General features: G+C 41.7%; 1 non-coding gene across 1 annotated transcript; it reads right to left on the reverse strand.

Annotated features, from left to right (window-relative positions):
* Positions 1-589: 589 nt before the first annotated feature.
* On the reverse strand, positions 590-696 carry LOC136514612 (small nucleolar RNA R71). The gene has a single exon (XR_010773763.1). It is a non-coding gene; the product is annotated as a small nucleolar RNA R71 (small nucleolar RNA).
* Positions 697-23,890: the final 23,194 nt, after the last annotated feature.

The raw sequence follows: 23,890 nt of genomic DNA on the forward strand, positions 1-23,890 counted from the left end.
CCATACTTAGTAGTGACCTTAAGAAATGCCAACAAACATTTCTAGCACCATTGCCGGGGAAGGCATATTGATTCATGAATCTAGTAGGACATGTTCATGATAATATGCAGGTAAGGTAGCCATTGTTTATACAGGGTAACTTTGCTTGTTTTCTCCTATTGTGGATAAAAACATAATAGTGTATGACCGGTTACAAACTGATGGAAAACTACATCAAAAATCCAGAGGCACTCCTAAGGAAGAAACGGTCTCCACCCCCGCTATTGAGAACGTGCCTGTTGGGCCCACTGTTAACATTGGGGATGGCAACTTCAAGCTCTGTATCGGCCTCATCACGATGGTGCAAGCGAACCAATTCCATGGTTTGCCAAGCGAGGACACGAACGTGCATCTCCAACACTTCCTTGAGTTGTGTTACATGATCATCATCAAGGACCTCGCACCGGAGAGCATCAGGCTTCACTTGTTTCCCTTTTCCCTTTTAGAAAAGGTGAAACAATGGTTCTATAAGGAGAAGGAAGTTGTCAAGACGTGGGACAAGTGTTCCACGGCATTCCTCGCCAAATTCTTTCCCATGGGCAAAACCAATGCCCTGAGGGAACGAATCTCCAACTTCTAGCAGATCACCATGGAAACCATTCCTGAGGCATGGGAGATGTTGTATGACTACATCCAAGCATGCTCGCATCAAGAGATTGAAAACTAGTTAGTGCTCCAAAAATTTTATGATGGATTAATACCCATGTCCAGGGGCCATATCGACGCTGCTGCTGGAGGTGCTTTCCTTTCCCTCACCATTGATGGACCTATGGCTCTCATCAATAAAATGGTAGCCAATCAAAGCTAGGGGAGGAAAGGAAAACACAAAAAGGAATGCATACTGTGAAGGAGATGGACATGCCTTCTACGAAAATAGATCTTTTAATGAAAAGACTGGAGGAATGAGCCCAAGATAAAGATGCCATGATGGGCACCGTCCAGGCCATGGACTCACACATGATGTGTGAGATCTGTGGGAACGTTGGCCACTCAGGGAATGATTACCCCGAAACTCATGAAGAAGCTGCCTTCATCAACAACGAATTTCGCCAACTAGGTAATAATGGGTGGAACAACCAGTCCCGCCCTCAAGGCAATTCGAACTACAAATCCAATTACAATTCAAATCAACCTTCTTTCTAAGACTTGGTATTAAGCCAAGCTAAAATTAATGAAAATATTAATAAAAAGTCACTGTATAATGACAAAATTCTTGAAAACATAAATACAAAAACTGAAGGTTTAGCTTCTTATATCAATAACCAAATGAGTAAAATGATTGAAACTCAAATAGCTCAACTTGCTACCACCACACATGTTTCTTCAAGAAAGACTTTGGGACAACCTGAAGCTTCTCTCAAATCTGTTAAAATGGTCTCAACGAGGTCCGATAAGCCTCTATGTTAGGAAAACCATATTTATCTTGTAGATCCACCATTCATTGCCAAGAAAGAAGATCCTGGCCACCCGACAATTACATGCTCAATTGGCCTACATGTCTTCCACAACGCCTTCTATGACCTTGGAGCAACCATCAACGTCATATTCAAGGTAGTATATGATAAAATATTGGGTGGACCTTTGTCCACTGCACATTTCTGACTATAGATGGTGGATCAATCTTCATGAAAACCTGAGGGATTAGCTAAGGATATTTTGGTGAAAATTCGAGACACATACATCCCCACAGACTTCATTGTTCTAGACATGGGCCACAATAGGGAAGTTCCCCTCCTCCTAGGGAGACCATTTCTTAACACTACAAATGCAGTTTTACACGTGGGATCAGGGCATGTTAGCTTTCATTTTCAAGGGCAAACAATGATATGCCCATTTAATGGGTTTAACATGCATAAATATACTAAAAACAAACAGACCAAGAAACAACCATGTACAAAGGTCAAACGGGTATGACAGATAATAGGATCAGCATCCACACCCACTTCTCTGGGCACGGACGAAACATCATCAAGCAAAAAGTGAAAGGAGAAGAGTCCTGCTCAACGGACTTTAAAAGGTGAGCCCTTGCCGAAGGTAAATCGGTAGTTATCCTTTATAATTTGCTTAAAACCTCTATATATTAAAACTATAGACTATACTTTAAATTATGCTAAAATAAAAACAATGAGTTCACCTTTCATATATCTTCACTTGAATAAAACTTGTTTATCCTACCATGTTCTATATAAAGTATGTTTTGGTTGAAAATATGGTTTGTGATCAATCATACTTTCATAGGCTTTTTAAATTAAGCATGGTGCTTAGGTTAATTAGCCTACCTTGGTCAAACAAAACTTGAAGTCTAGTTTGATCATTGAATCAAAACTGTTGAGTGTAGATTTGTTTGGGTATTTAGACTAACCCCTGCAGGGAAACAATCAAATCCATAAGGGTAAGTCATAAACGGAGACAAGGTCAAAACCTTTTGATGAACCCAAAATAATATAGTATGAATAATAAATAGCTATAATAAAAAATCCTCGAGTTTTTGCCTCTACAATATAATAAAAGTAGTTGAAGGGCCATAGGCGACAAACTAGCTTGGGGGAGGACCCCCCACAGAGGTAAATAGTATCTTTTATTTTTCACATTTTAAATTTTTGCATTATTTATTTTTTGCATTTAGTTAATTATTAGCATTTAAAAATGAAAAATATAAAATCAAAAAAAAGTTATATGATAAAAACAACCAAAAAACAATTATTCCACTCTCATATGTGATTTAAGAATGTTTAGTTTCTCTCTTGTTGAAATAATGAATAGTTGCTCTGTCTATAATTCATCTATGCCTAGGATGTAACTTATTATTTCCCAAGATTTAAGTTTGTTGGCTAGAAATGACTCATCCTAAAAGCTTGACACTTGTGGGTTGCAAAAGCATGATCCTTTTCTAAGTTGTTGCAAGTTATGATATGGTAAATAGAATATGCTACGACTTTGTTCTAAGAGAAACTATCTGGAGTTTTCTTTTAAAAATGCTAAAATCAAAAGTTCCACAATGATTATGAATTCCAACCACGGCCATACGACATGATTCAAATTCAAAACCTTAGTCATATGCTACTTATATGCACATTGAGTTTTATCAAATTGTTGTGACCCTTGTAGAGATTCTAATCATGCACCCATGATCAAGATTCACATACACCCACAAATAAATGTTGATTCTTACACTAAGAGTTACGTAAAAACATGTTTTCCGTCCACCTAAAATAAAAACTCCATTCAGTTGTCATGAGTCCTTCTCTTCAAAGTTTTCATATGCCAAAAAGAGTATGGGGCTATACTAAAAAAAGAGACATGTGAAGCTCTTAAAATAGCAAAAGAAAAGAAGAAAAAAAGAATGGAACACATGAAGGTCCCAAAGTATTAAAAAAAGAGATAGCCCATACTTCTAAGGCAATTATTCAAAAGAGAGAAATTCATGATCAAAGAAGTATAAAAAATACTAGGGTTAGAAAATATTCCACACACTCGCACTTCTTGATCAAAGTGTATAACTTGCATCTCCTTGGATCTAGTTTTTGACTTAGCAATATATGTGTTGCAAGTATGTCTCTCATTCATACCTACCTAAAACTCCACTCAAAGCTTTTTAGAGATAGGATGAAAAGAAGGCAAAACAATCAAATGCCTTGGTGAGGATCATACACATTGATCGATCGAGTGAATCATTTGAGGAACTTACATTTTATTTTGCAAAATTCATAAAACCTCCGGATAGAAGGTTATCAAAGAATGAATGAATGGTAATTCTGTTAAATCTGTTCTATCTTACAACCGCCTAAGACTTGGAAAAGCAATAAGCCCCACAGGGATTAAGTTAAAAGGGTGGATAGAATGCCAAACTTATTTAAATTGAGGAAGAATACTTTGTTATAGACATGGCACTTATGAATTAAATTCATCATTGTAGCAACTACTGATCAACAACCAATAACTTAGCTATTTGCTCAGGACGAGCAAAGGTTAAGCTTGGGGGAGCTTGTTGGCGGTCTCTATCGATCAAATCCAATCGCCAAATAAGTCACAAAAAGAGGAGAAAGTAGCAATCTTAATCACGTATGCATTTACTATTAACCAAGTTCCACATGTATTTGGAGAACATTATTTTTTAGGTCACAAACAAAAATACATGGAATAAATCACCGAAAGGCGCTTTTCGACGTTGATTTGCGCAAAGGAACAAGTGAGACGCCCATCAACTCAATTCAAATTGGGCAAAAAACCACAGAGCAGTGATCCATGACTAGCCCATGGCCTACCACGCAAAGGAGGTGGCAAGGCGGTGCCGTAAAGGGGCGGCCAGTCCTAGGGGGCAGCTGGCCCCCTACTGGCGCGCCTCAACCTCTCCTTCGATAGGCGGCTGCATGGCTCCATGCTAAGATGGTACATCCCGGGGCTTCGCACTAAGAATAGCCAGAGCACCGCCTTAGAGCCATGTATAAATAGAGGGACAACCCCCCTCTCAACACACACCACACTGAGCAACACCTCACCCTCTACTCTCTTTAGTTTTACCTTTTAGTTGTATTAGAGCAAGGCAAAGCCACCTTATAGGGCTTGGCTCCTTGGAAGAAGAGATTCTTGGTATGAATATTAATATGGGTTCTTCCAAAGTCATGTCTTCACTTTATTATAGTCATACTTATGAACTAGAGTATAGTTATTATTTTATGATCTTGATATATGAACTAGTGCAGAGTTTATGTGTCATGAGAATAGCACACTTAACTTTATGCTTAAATAATCATATAACTTATATAATCAGAATTAGATCTAAGTTGAGGTGGTGGTTCATCGTGCCGTCAGGTGTGCCCAAGTTCTTTACCTGACGATCCGTAGGGTCGGGGACTTGAGGGGATTTGGGTAGTTTCTATATACACAAGCGTGGTGCTTGGGTATGGAGAGATAGTTGAATGCATTGTCCTTCTCTCCGGTTGATGGGTAGGCGGTAGGTAGTGATAGCCATGTCCGTCCTTCGTAATCCCCCGTGTTCATTTAGGGTTTAGGAGTCTAAATTATCACATGAGGTTGCTGGTAGACCAGTACTCGGTGGCCTCCCAACCTGCTTCACACTTAGCCCCAAAATTAATTATGTAATTTGTATGATTATCAACTAATCTGTGTATGACTACACTAGACCAATTCCTACTCGACTTAGGATTATTCTTTTATCTTTGTTTTCTATTTTATCCTTTGTGGAATGCCAAGTGTGTGTCCACTATCTTGGAATTACTATTTTTGCCCCTGTTATAAGCATTGGTGTACTTGCAAGCATTATTATTCAAGTTCATATCCACACTAGACTCTTAATCAAATGCCTTCCTTTAGGAAAATATAAATAACGATACCCTGAATACTTCTGGGTGAAATGCTACAATGATAGCTCTGTGTGCTTGTGGATAAATATCTAAAATTGTTAAGGAACTATCAAGACTATTTCTTAGTAGCATGGCTACACATTAGTTATGTTACTAAGAAGTACCAACAAGGTATTTCTGGCGCCATTGCTGAGGATGGATTCAAACCTCATACTTAGTAGTGACATTAAGAAATGCCAACACAGTTGCAGATCATCTATCGCGTATGCAAGTCACTAACATGCAGGAACTTCCAATTAATGACTTTCTACATGATGACATGCTACTTAGGGTGATGGATTCAAACCCGTGGTACGCGAACATTGTGAATTTCATGGTTTTAGGGTATGTACCACCGGGCAAGAACAAGAAGAAGCTACAATCTGAAAGCATACATCACCTTTGGGATGACCCATACCTCTACAGGATATGTTCCGATGGATTGCTAAGAAGGTACATGCCCACGGCGGAAGGTATACAAATCATCAAAAAGTGCCATGTAGCTCTGTACGGAGGCCACTATGGAGCATTCCGCACTCAAGCCAAAATCTTGCAGTGCGGATTCTTCTAGCCGATGATGTATGAAGACACCAAAGAATTCATACAAAGGTGTTAGAAATGCTAGCTACAAGGAGGCATCACCTCTCGCAATGCAATGCCCCTCCACTACAATCTTCAATTAGAAATATTTGATGTATGGGGCTTTGACTTAATGGGGCCGTTCCAAAAATCCCAAGACTATGAGTACATCCTCGTCGCCGTTGATTATGTGTCAAAGTGAGTGGAAGCATTGCCTTGTAGAGCTACCAATGCCAAGCATGCAAGAAGAATGTTCCATGAAGTGATATTCCCTCACTTTGGAACACCAAGAATGGTGACAAGCGATGGGGAGTCTCACTTCATCGATAGGACCTTTAGACCTTTCCTAAGGGAACTTGCGGCCAAGCACAACGTCACCACCATGTGCCACCCTCAAATCAGTAGCCAAGAGGAAACTTCAAACAAACAAATCAAAAATATCTTGCAGAAGATGGTCAATGACATGGGGAAAGGATGGAAGAACAAGCTTCCTGGGCATACAGGACAGCTTATAAAACCCCCATAGGCATGTCTTCGTTCCAACTTGTCTATGGCAAAAGCTGTCACTTACCAGTCGAGCTTGAACACTGAGCTTACTGGGCAATCAAGAACTATAACATGGATGTAAAGCTAGCTGGCAAGAACCGACAAAAATAAATTTGTGAGCTAGAAGAATGGCATGAGAAAGCATACCATAGTGCCAGGCTCTATAAAGAAAGAACCAAGAGATGGCACGACCACCGATAAAGTCTTACTTTTCAACTCCTAAGTCAAGCTCTTCGGTAAGGGTAAGTTACACAGTAAATGGGAAGGACCGTTCACCGTCGTCAACTCATCAACTTATGGCACGATCACCATACAGGGCAATGACTATAACACTTAAAGTTAATGGCCAAAGAATGAAAATTTTCCTAGAATCTTCTCATGATATTAATTAGGAAATTGATGAAATATATTTAATCTCTTTTAACAAATTCATTGCAAATCTATGAAAATTTAGATGTTACTAACATATTCTTGCATTTAAACAATGTTACTCACATATATTCATCATTCACAATCATAGACTATGTGAAAATAACACCTTGCCCATGTATTGTTTAATAAGTAAATAACACACAAAATTGCCAAATATGTTTAAAAGTTTGAAGACAAAAAATGAAACACCATGGGATTTAGATATTAATGCATGGGAGAACTTCTAGAAGGAGCCTCAGTCAGGGCAGCAGTCCTCAGGGGGTGGGCGACCCCTAGGGTCGGTTGACCCCCTCCTAGATCCTCTTGAGCCCTATCCGTGGAGATAACCTTTCATGATCGAGTGCATCATGATCCTCTAGGGTTTGGCATAGAATTATCAGTCCATCGCACAGTAGCTAAGCCAATATAAAGCACCTTATGCCTCCCCCTTTCCACACCAAAACATTCTTCTCCCCCTCACAAAGCCTTGATCCTAAACACTCCTAGTTGAGCCATGGTCGACAAGGCACTTGCTTTGTACACCAGCTCCAACTCCACCTTCAATTTAGAAGAGATTCCACAGCCCGGCAACCCAGCTCCTGAGAACACCTTTGTGAGAAAAGAAGCGTGGGCTGTCATGATGGCTCCGCTTGTTGTCATGCCTCCACTCCTTAGTAGGGAAAGTAGAGGTATGAGTGTACGGTCCACAGAAAGGACCAAAGCGCCACAAGATGGCACCTAGCCTAGGCGGGCGCCCTCATCAAAGTTGGCTTCAGGGGCCGACAGCTTCAAGAGAAAAATTCCTGAAAGTGTGATAAAAAAGTGTTCATGTAACGCCTTCGGGCAACACCATATATAGTCGTAGCTACACTATAGTGTGCGTCAAAAAGCCTAATGGCGGGAGTGGTAAGGGGCTTATGCGCAAACCAGGGAAAGGGAAAGGGCCAGCAATCCCCGTTCAAAAATCTATCTCAAAGGAGACAGCCGGCTCATCATCTAAACCCCTTAGGTTTAAGTGGGCCAATAAGCCTCCAATCTTAAAATTATACGCTATCTTTGAGGAGGACAAAGAGCCTTTACCTCCCCAAAATTGTGAAATCACCTCGCTAAAGAACAAGATCACAACCCTACGCAAGGATGTTAGATTCCTTAAGGGCCAGGTAGATGATAGCAAGGTTAAGATTACAGGCCTTGAGCACCAATTGAATGTCTGCATCTTCAGCTTTGGGCATAGGCCGGCCATGGTTGCAAGAGCTGCAAGGGTAGAGCACGCTCTTGACTAAACTCATTGTATCCACAATAATGAGGAGCATGTTTTACTTAGTTATTTCATTCCGATCATTTTTCTTCAATCATGTAATGCGCCTCTCATTTTGATAACTAAATAAATGTTTCTTCTAGAATTATTTGTCTACACTTGTCTTTTGGACTCTTTTTGTTATCAAATATAAAATAAAGACAGGTACAAGTGTGGGGGAGGCGCCACAGTCACCTTCAATTTGCACAGATAAACAACACACACAAAAGTGATGGTCTGTGCAATTCTCTCTCGCTCTATTTTAATGATAAGAATTTTAAAACTAAAATTCAAACAAATTAAAATAAAAAGTGATGCTCCATCTCCCTATCTTCCTATGATTAACAATTTGTATACTGTTTATTCCTTGCTAAAATTCCTAAGATTTGTGGACACTTAGATTAGGGACCCCTCTTTATCTAAGTAATTGGAATTTGAGATATAGTAGGATGATATGAAATTTGCTCACTTGTGTAAAGTACTTGGGATTTACTCCTTGAAAATCAAAATGCAAATAGCATGTTCCTTTAGTGAGAGTTAAATGTCCCACCAAAGCCATACATATTCATGCACCTTCCACATATGCAACTTATCTTGTGTTGAGTTTTGCCAAGTCCTGTGATCACTGTTGAGAGATTCTTCATGATTCCAAGATCAAAACTCACGTACACACCATATATAGCAGCTATTCCTACACTAGGGGTATGCAAAAGCATGCTTTCATGACCATCACAAAAATGCTCCATGTTCTAAAGATATGATCTCCATAGCATAGTAAAAGAGACAGAAGGGCTATGCAAAGTATTGAAAAAAAGATGAGACACATGAAGGTCTCCAAAAAATGTGAGCACAATAAAGGCTCATAAAAATATATATAGCCAGCCATGTCTCAAAAATAAAAGCTAGGAGAAAAGATCATATCAAAAAAGAGGAGTATAAATTCCACCATATTTCCACACACGTGCACTATTTTGATCTAAGAGTATGACACTTCTCTCCAGACGATCCGGGATTTGACCTTACAACATATACAAGGTAAGTGTACCACAAACTTCATCCCAACCTACGCTCCATACAAACCTTAGAAGTACGATGATTCAAAGAAGGAAAACCACCAAAATATGCCTTGGTAAGGAACCACTTACAAATTTGAGTGACTCGAGAGAATCATAAGCTATCTTTATTTTCAAAACAATACAAAAACCAAAGTTTCTAAACATGAATTGATTAAAAGATTTAAATCCAGCTATTCCACTTTCCAATTACTCAAGATATTTCGGTACACACTTGGAAGTTCACAAATTTATGGCGAAGCTTGAAATAACCTATATGCTGATTTCAAATCAAGGAGATGAACTCGCTTAGTCCATAAACTTTACTCGAGGACGAGTAAAGGACTAAGTGCGGAGGAGCTTGTTGGCAGTGCTTAACTCATAATCATACCGCCAACATTTAAACAAAATAAACAAATATGACCACCAAAACTTAGAATTAGGAATTTTAACTCACACTTTCCACAAGTTTTGGTACAAGCATGTTTTGCATGACACAACTATGAAACACATGACAAAATATGCAATCAGGGAAAGCAAAATACGCATCTAGGCCAAAGAAACATAGAGTGTCCCATCCAAACTTGAACTTTGGACTGAAGGCACCATGGGGACGCACTCTAGGTCCAGCTAGGAGCCCACCGACCAAAGGCGGAGGCCACCGGAGGTAGTCAAGGGGCGGCTAACCTAGGGGGTGCCCAACCCCTTGCTAGCACCGCTCATCCTCTCCTTGCTCAGGTGGTGGCATGCCTCCATGTTGAGGTGGTGTAGCTCAGTTCTCATGCCAAGAATAGCTCCAAGCACCGCCTTACTCCCTGTATAAATAGAGGGGTAGAGCTCCCCTCTACAACACACATCAAGAGAGCAAGAAGAGAGGAAGAGCTACCTTACTACTTAGCTTTAGCTAGAATAAGAGTGCGAGGGAGTGAGGAAAGGGGTTCAAGAAGTGTTGGGGCTATTGGCAACCTCCCCTAGTGTACTCGCTACACTTAACAGAAGAGTGTCAGAGCTAGCAACTCCACCCGTACCTCTACGATCATCCTAGTACTTGGAGTAAGAAGTTCATGTTTAACTTCGGCATTGATTTCTTAAGAAAGCTATCTTTATTCATTATAAACTTATGGGTTCGTCATCCATCCTTGTGGCGGGGACTCTAGTAGAAGGGCCCTGATAGAGACGATTAACCCTATGCACGCTAGAGTAATAGTCGATAGTGTAGACGTGGTGTCTAGGCTAGAAGCTATCTTCGTTTGCTTCATTCCCCACGATTAAGGGGTAGGCGGTAGGTGGAGACAGCCCTATCCATCTCTTGCATTCCCCCACGTATGGGTTCAATGTAGAGCTATAGGCCGGCATCGCCTGGCAGACCAGGTGCAATCTAGTGCCCAAAGCAAGTCTATAGTGTATCGCTTAGGATATCTACCCTCAGAAAATCTTCACTATCCAAGCTATCCTTTCACTTGTTTTCTTAGGTGAACTAGCTAAGAGACTTACACATCTGTTTCTTTGGGAAAATACGATACCCATACTTCTGGGTGAAGTGCTACAATGGTGTATCCATACGCTTGCGGATTCCTCTGCTTACGCTAAGAAACACCAACAGACCCCGCGTTATTGCCCAACACCTGAACCACTACAAACGCGATGTCTTCACCAAGCTTGGCCAAGAGAACAATCTTGAGGCCATACTCTGACTCTGGGAAGATCCAAACTAGATCCCTCGATCAGATCTATTGTCACCACCTGATCACTTCCTCCCTAGCTTCCCAACCGGATTAAGAAACACAGCGGTGACCTACTCAAGCTAGATTCAACAACCCCTAGCAGAACCCGCTGAACCTCACACTAAGGAGCACCCCATCTATGGTTTCAACTCCCCCAATTGCTTCGGTAATCTAACTACCTAGTTCGTCAGGATGGTCACCCACGACGATAAAGAGATGGCTGAAATACCAAAAGATTGGGAGCATGTAGATGGCAAAGAGCCCATCCTCAATCTCGACGAGTTCGACTACAATCAGTTCCTTCTCAACAATCCTAATATTGAGGTGGAACCACCTAAGAAGGAGAACACCGAGCCCTTGGAGCCACCTTAGGAAGAACTTGAGAAGCTCGCGCTCGACTGCCCCACCTCTTCGCCGGGAGACGTGACCATCCCTAACGCTACATATGATACAAGCAGCAAAGCCTGCCTACGCTTGCTCCGCCAGAAACAATAACCTCGAGGCAAAGAATAACCACCTCCGCCAATAGCTCGATCAGCCCCTCGGCACATGGCAGATACCATCTTCATGCGCCCACCCGACGGGTGGCCAAAACTTGGTTGATCGTTATTGATGGTCACTAACACCAATTATAAACCATCAACAAAACCTGCATTTATACTTAATTCCATCACCAAACATAGGAATAAGGGTTTAAACTAATAAATTCTATAAGTTTTGGTGAATCTATGCTTTCAACAGGGTTTATCCAGAAAACCATCAAGGGGACTTATTCGTCAAAGAAAATTATGGAATTCCACTGTGTAAATAGAGTGGGAAGATTCTAGAAGACTTGAGGAGGCTCTCCACTGAAGCAGACCCTGAGGGGCTGCCATGTGGGGCTGGCCGGCCCCACCTATAGGCCGACCAGCCTATGGGTCCCACAACTCAGCCTTCGCTTTGAAAGTCGATTTCCCACCGCCATTGAGATCTAATATTTGTCGTTTATTCAAGTTGGTTTGATCTGAGGGCTCAGGATTGATGCTTCGACCTATGTATATCAGCCCCTACCCTCCCCCCACCCTCAGTAGATCCCTAAAACCCTAATTCATATCGTCAAGATCAGAGCTAGCTATCAAGAGAAGATTAGTCCTCCATAGGATCTAGTCTTGTAAATAATAATGAGATGGAGAGTGAGGGAAGAGTTTGGAGGAGATGACAGCCTATTGGTGCTCTCTCTATGGCTTGTACCTTGGTGGATCCAAGTTCTATCTAAGCTTGCCTCTGAGATTTCTCTGGTAATCAACTTCTAATTCAAGTAAGCTTCTTATTTATATTATTCATCGGGTTCACAACTTGTTTGAGTGCTTTATTCTTTATCCGGGAAGAGTAAAGTAGTAATTGTAGTATAAGCATGGTGCTTAGACTCTGGTTACTTGTGGATGCATCCTGCATTCTAGATCAGAGGTAGCTCGCAAGGGTGACTATTATAGCCTCGTTGAATCCTCTATAGTCCACCTCCCGTTTGTAGGGCAAGTAGGATGCGGTTACTATGGGAAGTATCCTCTGCTGGTGTCTTTCCTTAAGTAATGTCCCTAGTTGAATAGTAGAAGACATAGCTTACCCAAATCAGAACTAGGTTTTCCTCTCTATGCTCCTATTTATCTTAACCTTGTTGCTACCCCTAGTTAAGTTAGATCATAGTTAGTCTCACATGTTTCCCTGTGGATACGATACTTGGAATACTTCTAGTTGAAAGCTACAGCGGTATCTGTGCACTTGTGGATTTATCTATGTGTGTTAAATATACCAACAAGCTTTCTAGCGTTGTTGCCAGAGAAACGATTGCTAAATTAACTATGAGCCTAGCTTAACCTTTTATCTTTTATTTTATTCTTTTTCTTTTATTATGGATTCCACACCTATCTATCGATACACTGCACCTACAAGCGCACGCCTAGAGCCACCAAAATCTATAGAGCCTATCCTTACACCTGGTTATGAGCTGCGCCCATGTTTTATAAAATTGATTCAGGAACAATCCTTCTCGGGAGAAGGCGATGAAAACCCATACTCACACCTACAAGAGTTTGAACAGACCTATGCATACTTGCATATCGCTCGCATGTCTGACAAACCCTTAAGATGGAAGTTGTTACCGTTCTATTTGATGGGAAGAGCTAAACAATGGTATAGTCAAACCGTAGGAAGTATACAAGGAGATTGTGAAACGCTATGCTCTAAATTTTGTTTGCGTTTCTTTCCCATCTCTAAAATGGCCTTCGAAAAGAGGTTCTAAATTTTAGACAACTAGAAGAAGAATCTCTTGGCACATCGTGGGATCATTTTAATGACCTCATCATCACTGGCCCGAACCTTGCTATTCTAGACCCAATGCTCCTTCAATATTTTTACATGGGTCTTAGCAACGATTCCATGGAATCCCTTGATGCAGCCTCTAAAGGAGCTTTCCATCATCTGTCTGCTAGTGAAGCAAGGTCTATGCTTGATAAGATTAGTGGAAAAACTCCATGCACTAGCAATCATAATAAACTCCTCGAGGAAGAGAAGGAATCCCGAACAAGAAGAGGAAGTTTTGATAGCCAAATCACAACCACTTCAATCCTAAGGTTTAGCTATCAATCCCGAACCATCTATACCCTAAAATCTAAATCCTCCAAAAGAAGTAGAAATTCAACCTTTTGAAATTTCTTGTGAGGATGATCTTTTTGATGATTTTGGGAAAAGCTTAAACTTCCAGTTCCACAAGAGACCTTCGAGCGAATATAATTCAATTCCTCTCAAGAAGGGATTTCTTAGAAAGCGTCCTTATTCCCATGTAAGACATTGGGAAGAATTCAAGGATGACATGTCTAGTGAACCCATAGAAGGAGAGCCAAGTCATTTAGAAGCAATTCCTATCTTCTCCCCTTATATGCCCCCATTAGATGTCTCATTCAAACCCATCCTTGACCCCGATGATTCCTCTTATGCTCTTTCTCCTAAAACTCATGATGATCCTAGAAATCCACCAAGACACCCAAAGTATATGAGTCATGAAGGCCACAAGGATGACCAAGAAGAGCAATGACAATGGCTAGAATGTATTAAGAACTTATATGCCATTGCTAAAGAATGGATGGATAAGGACGAAGCCTTATGGGTAGAATCCAAACTTGGCTTAGATCCAAATAGGGAGCTTAAATCAATCTCTTTAATAAACATGACTCATCCAAGTTTGGAGGAGGACTTAGATGAGATCAATTCAAGAGCCACCAATCCATGGGAAATCTTGGACAATAAAACATTCAGTGAATGTCATTAGCATGGAATGATGGAGAGAATGTTTCCGCCTATAGACATTCATGAAGAAACACCCTTGGAGCTTGAAAAGGAAGATGACATTGACAAGCATGGAAGTTATTTCAAGAACACCTCATAAAATCCATGCTCACATGAGAAATCTCCTGAATCAATCAGTCTTTCCAACATTGCCACATACGAGATCTTCAACCCCCTCATACTTTCTGTTTATAAAGACTTTGAAAGGATGGTTGTAGATGCATATGTTTATCATAAATATTGCAAATCTTGTTGGCATGAATCTTGAGATAGGCACCCAAAGGTTGGTGTTGGAGGGGAAACCACTTTAGCAATTTGAAGCATGATTTGAAGGTTTCCCAAGGACGAGCTTATGTCCTAAAACAAAAGTACTTTTAGAAGAAAATATGAGTTTTCACCTTCTGCTATGATACCCTTGTGAAATGAGCATAGAAACATAATTGTGAAAAATATTACTTTGAGTATTATTGTCACTAACCATTCTAGGTTTGAAGCAAAAAGGATGAACGATGATGACTCAAGGTATGTACAACCAATCATCATGCAACATTGAATCACATCCATCCAAACTTGATTTTGCCACGCAAAATTCAAGTGTCGGAGGTGAACTTCTCTGAAAAATCTTATGCCATGTTGCTAATTCATCTTGGTTGTCTCTACCTTTAAGCCATGCTCAATTTGTTAAATAACAATCATTCTCTTTCATCTCTATTTGAATAAATCTCTACAATGCTTTCATGCTACCTTTGTTTACTATAGTATGCTTAAGGTTTGGAGTATGATCTTACATCTTCTAAATTAGGCATGGTGCTTAGTTTATATTGTTTTCCTAAATTAAATTAGACACAGTGTATAGTTTGATTCTTGAACCAAAAGGTGTGCTGATTTTACTTCTAAAGGCTTTTAAATTAAGCATGGTGCTTAGGTTAAAATGCCTTCCTAAATTAAATTAGACATGGTGTATAGGTTGATTTTTGAGCCAATAGTATGCTTTAGTAGGCACTGGATATTTTGTGGACTAACCCCTACAGGAAACTCTCACATCAATAGTGGTAAGTCATGAGATGAATTCAAATCAGAGATGAAGCCAGGCACATGATGAACTCCAATAACATTGTGCAAAGAAGATACAGCTCATTCATGATGGAAGGAAGAACTGGATGAATGAATATGAGCTATGCCTGTTCATGGTTTGGTATAAATCTACAAACCTAGCCACCACTATAGCTATGGAATAAAGAGGAAGAAGATGAGTGCATAAAACAAAGGGTGAGGCGGAAGGACCAACGAAGTGGCAAGATCAAAGAAGCAAAAAGATGACATGACAAAAGGATGAGAAAGAAAAGGTGTGATCTAGGAAACAAGAACCTCATGAATAGCTCATGATGCAAGACTAGCCGAGCAAGGAAAACTTCAAGCAAAAGGGAAGAACCATCACAAGTCATCTACCCTTCATCATATGGTGTCTTCACGCTCTAATGACAAAGGTAACATCCTAAGGTAAATGGTCATTATTTAAAAAGCCTTTCTTGGTTCTGGTAGGCACACAAATAAGAAACAAACATGTTTGGGTTACAACTCTATTACTTGATTTAACCTGATTAACTCAACATGTTAAGCTTGTTCCTAGCACCACTTTCTTGATCTTATAGTCTTAACCAAATGAGTTAAAAAGTGCACATCTTATCTCCGGAAGATGATAGTCATAATCATGTAAAGATTGATACATTATGTAGAAAAAGATAATCCTTCAGTAGTTTCTTTTTAATAGTTAAAAAAGATGAATGAAAAACAAAATAAAAATTTATCTTTACATTAGTCATCTATAGTAATAATGTGTGATCTAGTAAAATTAAAAACAAAATAAAAAAGTGTGTCTAGTTTGCTTTAATTTATTTTTAAGAGTTGAATAAAATAAAGAGAACTCAGAATAATCTCTTAAAATAGAAATGATGAATAGTTGCTCTGTTGTAATTCCTTTCAAGTACCTAGTTTTCAGCCTTGAATTCTCCCAAGTCTTGGATAAGATTGTTTTGATATAAGGATTTACTCTGAACTTGAAACTAGTGGGTAGCATATGCTTGATCTAAGTCTAGGTAATTGATGGATATGATATGAGATGGTATGAGCTGCTATTTACCTTGTTCCAAGTGACACTAAAGTTTCAGAGATTTATCTTTTGAAAAACACAAAAATGTTATACGATGGGTTCCTGTATGACAAAGCTTGAATTTCCACCAGAGCCATACATGTTATTTAGGCTAGAAAAACTTTCACATATATGTTGCTTGCTTTTGCATTGAGCTTTGTCAAGCTTTGTTGACCCTTATGAGAGATTTGTCATGCTCTTAAAATCAAGATCATGTACACGCAACCCACATATGCACTAATCCTACACTGGGGGTAGGCGCAAAAACAGGCCTTCCATCTAGATCCATCCAAAAATGTTCTACTCCTACACTGGGAGTGAACCCAAAAACATACTTGTTAGGTTTTCCATCCACCAAATAAATGCTCTAGGTTCATATTAATATCCCTCTCAAAGTTTTGCTGCAGAAAAGAGATATGAGGCTAAGTTATTCAAAAGTAAAAAGGAAAGAAAACAAAACAAAAAAAAAGATTGAGAAAAAATGGACAAGTGTCCGAGATATCTAAAACAATGGGTACTTAGATGCCCGCCTGAAAAAAAAAGATGAATAAGGTAGCCCCTGCTCTCTAGCAAATGTTTCCAAGTTTCAAAAGAGAGATATGTTTTCAAGGAGCAAAGTAGAATTAGGTTAGCCACCATATATCCACACACATGCACATCTTGATTTGATTGTATGACTCAACTCTCTTTGGATCCATTGTTTGACTTTACAATATATGCATTGCAAGTATACTCTAGCTTTCTCCCTACCTATGAACTCCACATAAGCCTTAGTAATAGGAAGAGAAAAGGCATAACATCTTTATTGCCTTGGTGAGGATCTACAAATACCACATATATTGAGAGACTTGAGAGTGTCGAACAATGGAATATCTGAGTTTTATTTTGAAAACTTATAAAAACTCTAGAATGATGGTGAAACAAAGAACTTGAGACATAGTGCTTGACTTGATCATTATGTCTTTCAATTGCTTAAGACCCAAGTGAAGGTTAAGAAGCCCCATGATTGAAGGTAATACGGGTAAGTTTGAAAGTTAGATCAGTTTATTCTAATCCGGAGGAGAATTTTTTATTGAACGCATGTGTACTTTTGAGGCATGAAAACATTATAGCAACTCCTGATCCATTGCTAAGTTTAGCTTTGCTTAGGGACTAGCAAAGGTTAAGATTGGGGGCGCTTATTGACGGTCACTAACACCAATTATAAACCGTCAACATAACCTACATTTATACTTAATTCCATCACCAAACATAGGTATAAGGGTTTAAACTAATAAATTTCATGAGTTTTGGTGAATCTATGTTTTTAGCTGGGTTTATCCAAAAAAAACATCAAGGGGACCAATTCATCAAAGGAAATTACGAAATTCTGCCGCGTAAACAGCGTGGGAAGATTCTAGAAGACTCCAAGAGGCTCTCCACCAAAGCAGACCCCGAGGGGCTACCATGTGGGGGCGACCGGCCCCACCTGTAGGCCGACTGGCCTATGGGTCCCACCAGTCAGCCTCCGCTTCGAAAGTCAGTTTCCCACCACCATTGAGATCCAATCTTTGCCATTTATTTAAGTTGGTATGATCCGAGGGCTCATGATTGATGCTCTGGCCTATCTATATCAGCCCCTACCCCCTCCCTCAGCAAATCCCTGATATCCTAATTCATATCTTTAGGATTAGAGCCAGCTATCAAGAGAAGGTTAGTCCTCCATAGGATCTAGTCTTGTAAATAATAGTGAGACAGAGAGTGAGGGAGGAGTTTGGAGGAGATGTTGGCCTATTGGTGCTCTCTATGGCTTGTACCTTGGCGAATCTAAGTTCTATCTGAGCTTACCTCTGAGATTTCTCTGGTAATCAACTTCTAATTCAAGTAAGCTTCTTGTTTATATTATTCATCAGGTTCACAGCTCGTTTGAGTGCTTTATTCTTTATCTGGGAAGAGTAAAGTAGTAATTGTAGTGTAAGCATGGTGTTTAGACTCTGGTTACTTGTGGAAGCATCCTGCATTCTAGATCAGTGGTAGCTTGCGAGGGTGGCTCTTTGAATCCTCTGTAGTCCACCTCCCATTTGTAGGGCAAGTAGGACACGGTTACTATGGGAAGCATCCTCTACTGGTGTCTTTCCTAAAGTAATGTCCCTAGTTGAATAGTAGAAGACATAGCTTACCCAAGTCAAAACTAGAGAACCTTAGTTTTCCTCTCCACGCTCCTATTTATCTTAACCTTGTTGCTACCCCTAGTTAAGTTAGATCGTAGTGGATACGATACTTGGAATACTTCTGGGTGAAAGCTACAGCAGTATCTGTGCACTTGTGGATTTATCTATGAGCGTTAAATATACCAACAATTGTCCCTACGGGACAATCAGACTGCTCCAATCGACTAGCAGAGCCAAGCAGAAGGCGCTCCCGATAGCTCAGAAGCCATAACTAGGTCGGGAGACTCCCAAGGTACACCACGTACCCATGCCTCAAGACCACTGGAAGCGTCCTCTAGGGACCAGAGGTCAGCCAACGGGAGGGCCAAGGGCTCACCATCCCCCAAACCCAATCTATGGTCGGTTGAGAGGCAGACAAGACGCTTACTTGATCATTAACGTGCAGAAGTAGGAATGCGACACTCGTGATCTAGCGAACCACTCAACACCCTCTGGGAGACGACCCAGGTCTCGATCAAGCTCAAATATATGATCCCCAAGGTTGTTCTGAATGCTCGCAAGAAGCAGGCCTACTAGGACATGTTCGAGTGGATCATGAACAGCCCATGTCAGAACCATGGCTTCCCCATGACCCACCTTGCCAAAGATTGCATTGCTTATCAGCAACATGTTGCTCTTAAAGCCTAGAAACGGATAGACTAGGATGATATTTAGGATATCATGATGATGATGAGGTCATCGACGCAGCCACCAGATGCTCCATGCTTATGTTTGATGGCCCCCAAGCCTACTAAGATCGAAGGCTATAGAAGCTCACCCATAGGCGGATCTACACTAGTCTGAATGGCTGATTACTTAAGATTGTACCAATCATCCCAATCAAGCGATCGAGGCAGGTCGATTCCCTCTGGTGGTCAGTGCATTCATCGAGAATGTAAGGATGACGAAGATCTCTCTGTGATAAGGATGCCTTCGATAAGCCAAACGTGGACATAAGGAAACTACACGCATCGTAGTCCCCTTCCATGGCATCATCCCTGGGCAGCACGTCATGCCCCTAGGCACGATAAATCTCTCTGTGACATTTGGTGACGAGGTACACTACCGGAGGGAGACACTCTCCTTCGAAGTTGTCAATTTCTAAGGACCCCACAGCGCCATATTCGGGAGGCCATGTTAGTTGTTACGCTAAGTTCATGGCAGTCTCAAACTACGCCTACCTCAAGCTAAAGATTCTAGGTCCACACGGTGTGATCACGGTGTTGGGAAACTTCTAGAATGCCTACTAGTGTGAAAGGGATGTCGTCGAGTATGCGGAGGCCAACAACCTAGATTTAGGAATGAGAAACAAGAGTCACTCGGGGGCTCCTGCCTTCCCCTGCTTGGTGTCGGGGAAGATGCTCTTGTTGACGGATCCTGAGCAACCGCCCATTGTCATCCTTGATCCATCATCCTCGACTCTACTGCTAGCTCCTACTCCTGCAGATCTCATCATTGGATCTTGAGAAGGCAACCAATGACTCGCAATTATGTTGGTTTCTTATTTCTAATTCCAGATGTCATTTACATCTTGCAAAGAACATTTATTTGTTACATGAATAAATTGTGATCTCTCGAGTACCTTATGAAGAACCTCTCTGGGTCATTTGGGGGCTAACCTTTGCAGCTATCATGTATGTTCCTGTTCAGCATGTTCACATGTTATACTAACTTATCAATGTGCTCGGGGGCTACAACAATAACCATACATGCCACCTACTTAAGTTTTCTCTTGCTCAATCAAAGTTTCATAGGCCTTGGTATAGTATAACTGTATAAGTGACTTAACGAGGCCTTGTGTGGACTCGATCAAAGCATTTCATTTTGACCAAATAATCCCAAGGTAGTTAGTCTAAAAACTTAACCAACATCAAACACTAAAGACAATGAAAGACAAAGTATAAAAAGTTGGGTGCTGCACATTACAAAGCGACCTCAAGCGTCGCCCAAATCCTCTAACAAATTAGGCACACTGCCCTTTACTATCACAAAAGGATCCACATCGCTGATTATGGCTTCAGAAGGCTCTATGGCCTATAGCTAAATCTAATTGTATAGCAAGGAATTTGTGTCAGCAGGTTTCCCCTTGATGGAACTAACATTTAAGTCGGTGTAGATTGTCCCAAAGGTTACCAACACCATGTGCGCCCTAGTGCACAAACCGTACTAGGCAATCTCCTCCAGGCTCCTTGGGATCCCCCTCAGCTAGGAAGCCACCTCTGATGAAGTGGCAGGCCCTTTAAGCTGAGCATAGGCTGCTTGCCAGGTAGCACGGCTAGCTGCGACTACACCTGTAAGCTCATCCTCAAGAGACGACACCTAGGACACATACTTTGCATCCATGGCCGAAAGAGTCCCTGTATGTAGGCGATTAGCCTCAGTAGCCACAACCTCTAGATTCACATACATAGACTTGCACTCAACGAGCTCATCCTGAAGGCACTTCGTCTTAGCCGACTCCACTGCCAATGAGTGTGTTAGTCAGAAACTCACATACAATCATAACACGATTCACTACTAAAAAAGAAGAGATGCCTTGGACCTACTTTTGAAGCTTCACCATCTCCTCCTGAGCAAGCGCTCGCTTCTACCTCTCCCTCTAGTATGTGGAGCCCAAGGCATGAAGAGTAGCCTTCTCTCAGGACAACCCAATGATGGCTTTGATTGCGGCTGAGAAGCATAAAAGGTTTCACAAACCTTAGCAAATGCAAAGGGAAAAGGTCTCAGTAGGAGCCCTACCTTGGGTCTCATCTTGATGATGTTTTAGGGCTGCCACCTCCCTCTTCAGCTTGGCTATCCGTGCTTTTGCCCCATCATCTAGTCGAGGGAACCTCTCTCGAATGAACATGGATTTTGTGGAAGAGTTCTTCTAAAGATGCTACAAACATGAGATAGCATAAGTCTTAGCTTCATTCAGAATGAATCAACCCAAGACTCAGGGGCTAGACCCATTGGGTCCACTGCGTGACCCCGAGCATGATTCAGTAGCGGCATCCACTTGGTGCGACCACCAGACAGACGCTCAAGGGCTAGCCATCAAAGCACCCAACATGGGGTCATACCTCTAGGGCAGCACTAAGAGAATCCCTGACTGAGATACTCTTCATCTTCATAGCATCGACCAGGACTTGTAGCATGGTAGACAAATCATCTACGAGCTTTGTTATCCCATCCAACTCCTCATAGATGGAGATGAGACAGCGTCGCTCTTCGACATCATTGAACAAGCTCTCACCCTTGGCACCAAAAGCTTGTAGCGGCACACCCCTGTTCGGCTAGCATGACAACCAAAAGGGACCAGGTGGACATCGTCCACTTACAAAGGTGAGTGAACCTGCGTTAGTCTTCGTTCGAGATCACCCTCTAGAATAACATCCAAAGATGACCCTGACAGATTGAGCACATGAGCCAGCTCAATGATAGGCTCTTTCCCATAGGTACCCAAACTAGGAACCCAAGTAGGGCCACCCTACACAGGCTCCCCCTGGATCACCAGAGAGATATCTTCCTAAGCATCCTCCAAGGGTGGTGTGCCTATGTCGAAACCAGCCATGAAGTCATTAAGGGTATCATTGACCCAACTCTTCTCTGAATTATTTGAGTCCTCACTCTCATTCGGGTGAACCTTTGAAGCTGTTATTTGGCTAGTGCTGCTTAGCGCAATCACCATGGGCAATACCTTGGTTGATGAGACTTTCAATTGAGTGATGCGCCCAAAGCAAAAACTGAGGTCAGGAGCTAATCATTTGGCAAAATGAGGAAGTGCAGGAATAGAACTCACATGTTCTCATCACAGGGAACATCTAGCAAAGCAGGCTTCTTCAATCTCCTATGAGAGGTCCCTAGACCTTGCCCGAAGGGGACATAGTCTGCCTTTGGACAAAAGTCACCGACGACCAAACCTATCTCCACTGACGGCTTATCATCAGTGGGCCTAGGTGACCCCAGGGCCCTTGGCACTATGATTGACTCATGATAAGCCAAACACAAATACATAACAAGGTCATAACTAGCCATACTTGCCCAACATACCTTGCACCATAGATGCCTGTGCTCGGTGCTGCCACTTTTCTTTCTCTTAGGGGCTCTTTCCCCCTGATTGGTGTCTGCTACATCCATGGCAGCCCTGCGTCTCCTCGTCGGCATGCCTAAACCCGACGCACCATGGTTGGAACAGCTCAGGCGAGGCATAGGAGAAACGGTGCTCAACTTCTCCTAAAGTCGAGACATCTCACTATTACTGGTGGATACCTCAGCGTGACCATGGTTGGAATGGCTCGAATGATACTTCTGATGAACCTGTGAGCAAACTAGCGAAGATTACATGAAATTAGGATAGGCCGCCCACTAACAACCAACAAATGGCATCTTACCGAGCCTTCGTCGTCTCTTGGTTTCGCACTCAAGGGCTCCACCAGACGGTCTTTGCCTATAAGCTAGGACTTCTAACCTAGCACCTTGTTGCTTATGACAAGCACCAGAAGCGTGATCATCGGCTTGATGGGTTCTCCTAACGGACTCACAGGATCGGGAGAATCGCACATTAGGGTCGCACGTTCCCTCAGGAGCTGGTTTCACCTCCGAAAGAAGGTCGCCAGGCAAGGCTGACCAGTAACTCCTCTTTTCCGATGATAATCCTACAGGTTACTCTTGAGTTCATCTGCCTCCTCCAGTTCAAATTCAGACACATCCATCTTTGCTATAGGTAGGGGAGGGGGAAGCTTATGGGAGAAAGCTAGGGTAGAGCAGTCATAGACATAAAACCACTTCTTCGACTAATTCAGGATGTTGGAAGGGTGATCGATGTGGAAGAACAGAGACTTATCGGCCACCTAGATCCAAAGACTACCAGCAACCTTTTTGTCTGATTGAGAAAGAACATCGAAGTAGCGGCAAAACAACACCCAGTGGGGCTCGATCCCCATGAAGTCCTCGTAATAGGAAATGAACATCGCTAGAAGCATAATCCCGTTTGAGGTCAAGTGATGTACCTATGCATCATGGTATCAGAGATCTCAAATGAACCAGTGGATCAGAACCCTGAATCCACGGCGAAAGAAGTTGACGAAGAACACAATCTTGCTAGAATCTGGCCTAGCGCACATCAGTACCCTAAGACCTCCTTCGGCGCTAGGAATCCCCCAACCATGAGGCTTCTTATGTCCTCCTCCATTTCCATCGACACCTTCCATAGAGAACTAGGGACGAGACTCTGTCCCC

The sequence above is a fragment of the Miscanthus floridulus genome, chromosome 16 (genome assembly GCF_019320115.1).
Source record: "Miscanthus floridulus cultivar M001 chromosome 16, ASM1932011v1, whole genome shotgun sequence".
NCBI classification, from domain to species: domain Eukaryota; kingdom Viridiplantae; phylum Streptophyta; class Magnoliopsida; order Poales; family Poaceae; genus Miscanthus; species Miscanthus floridulus.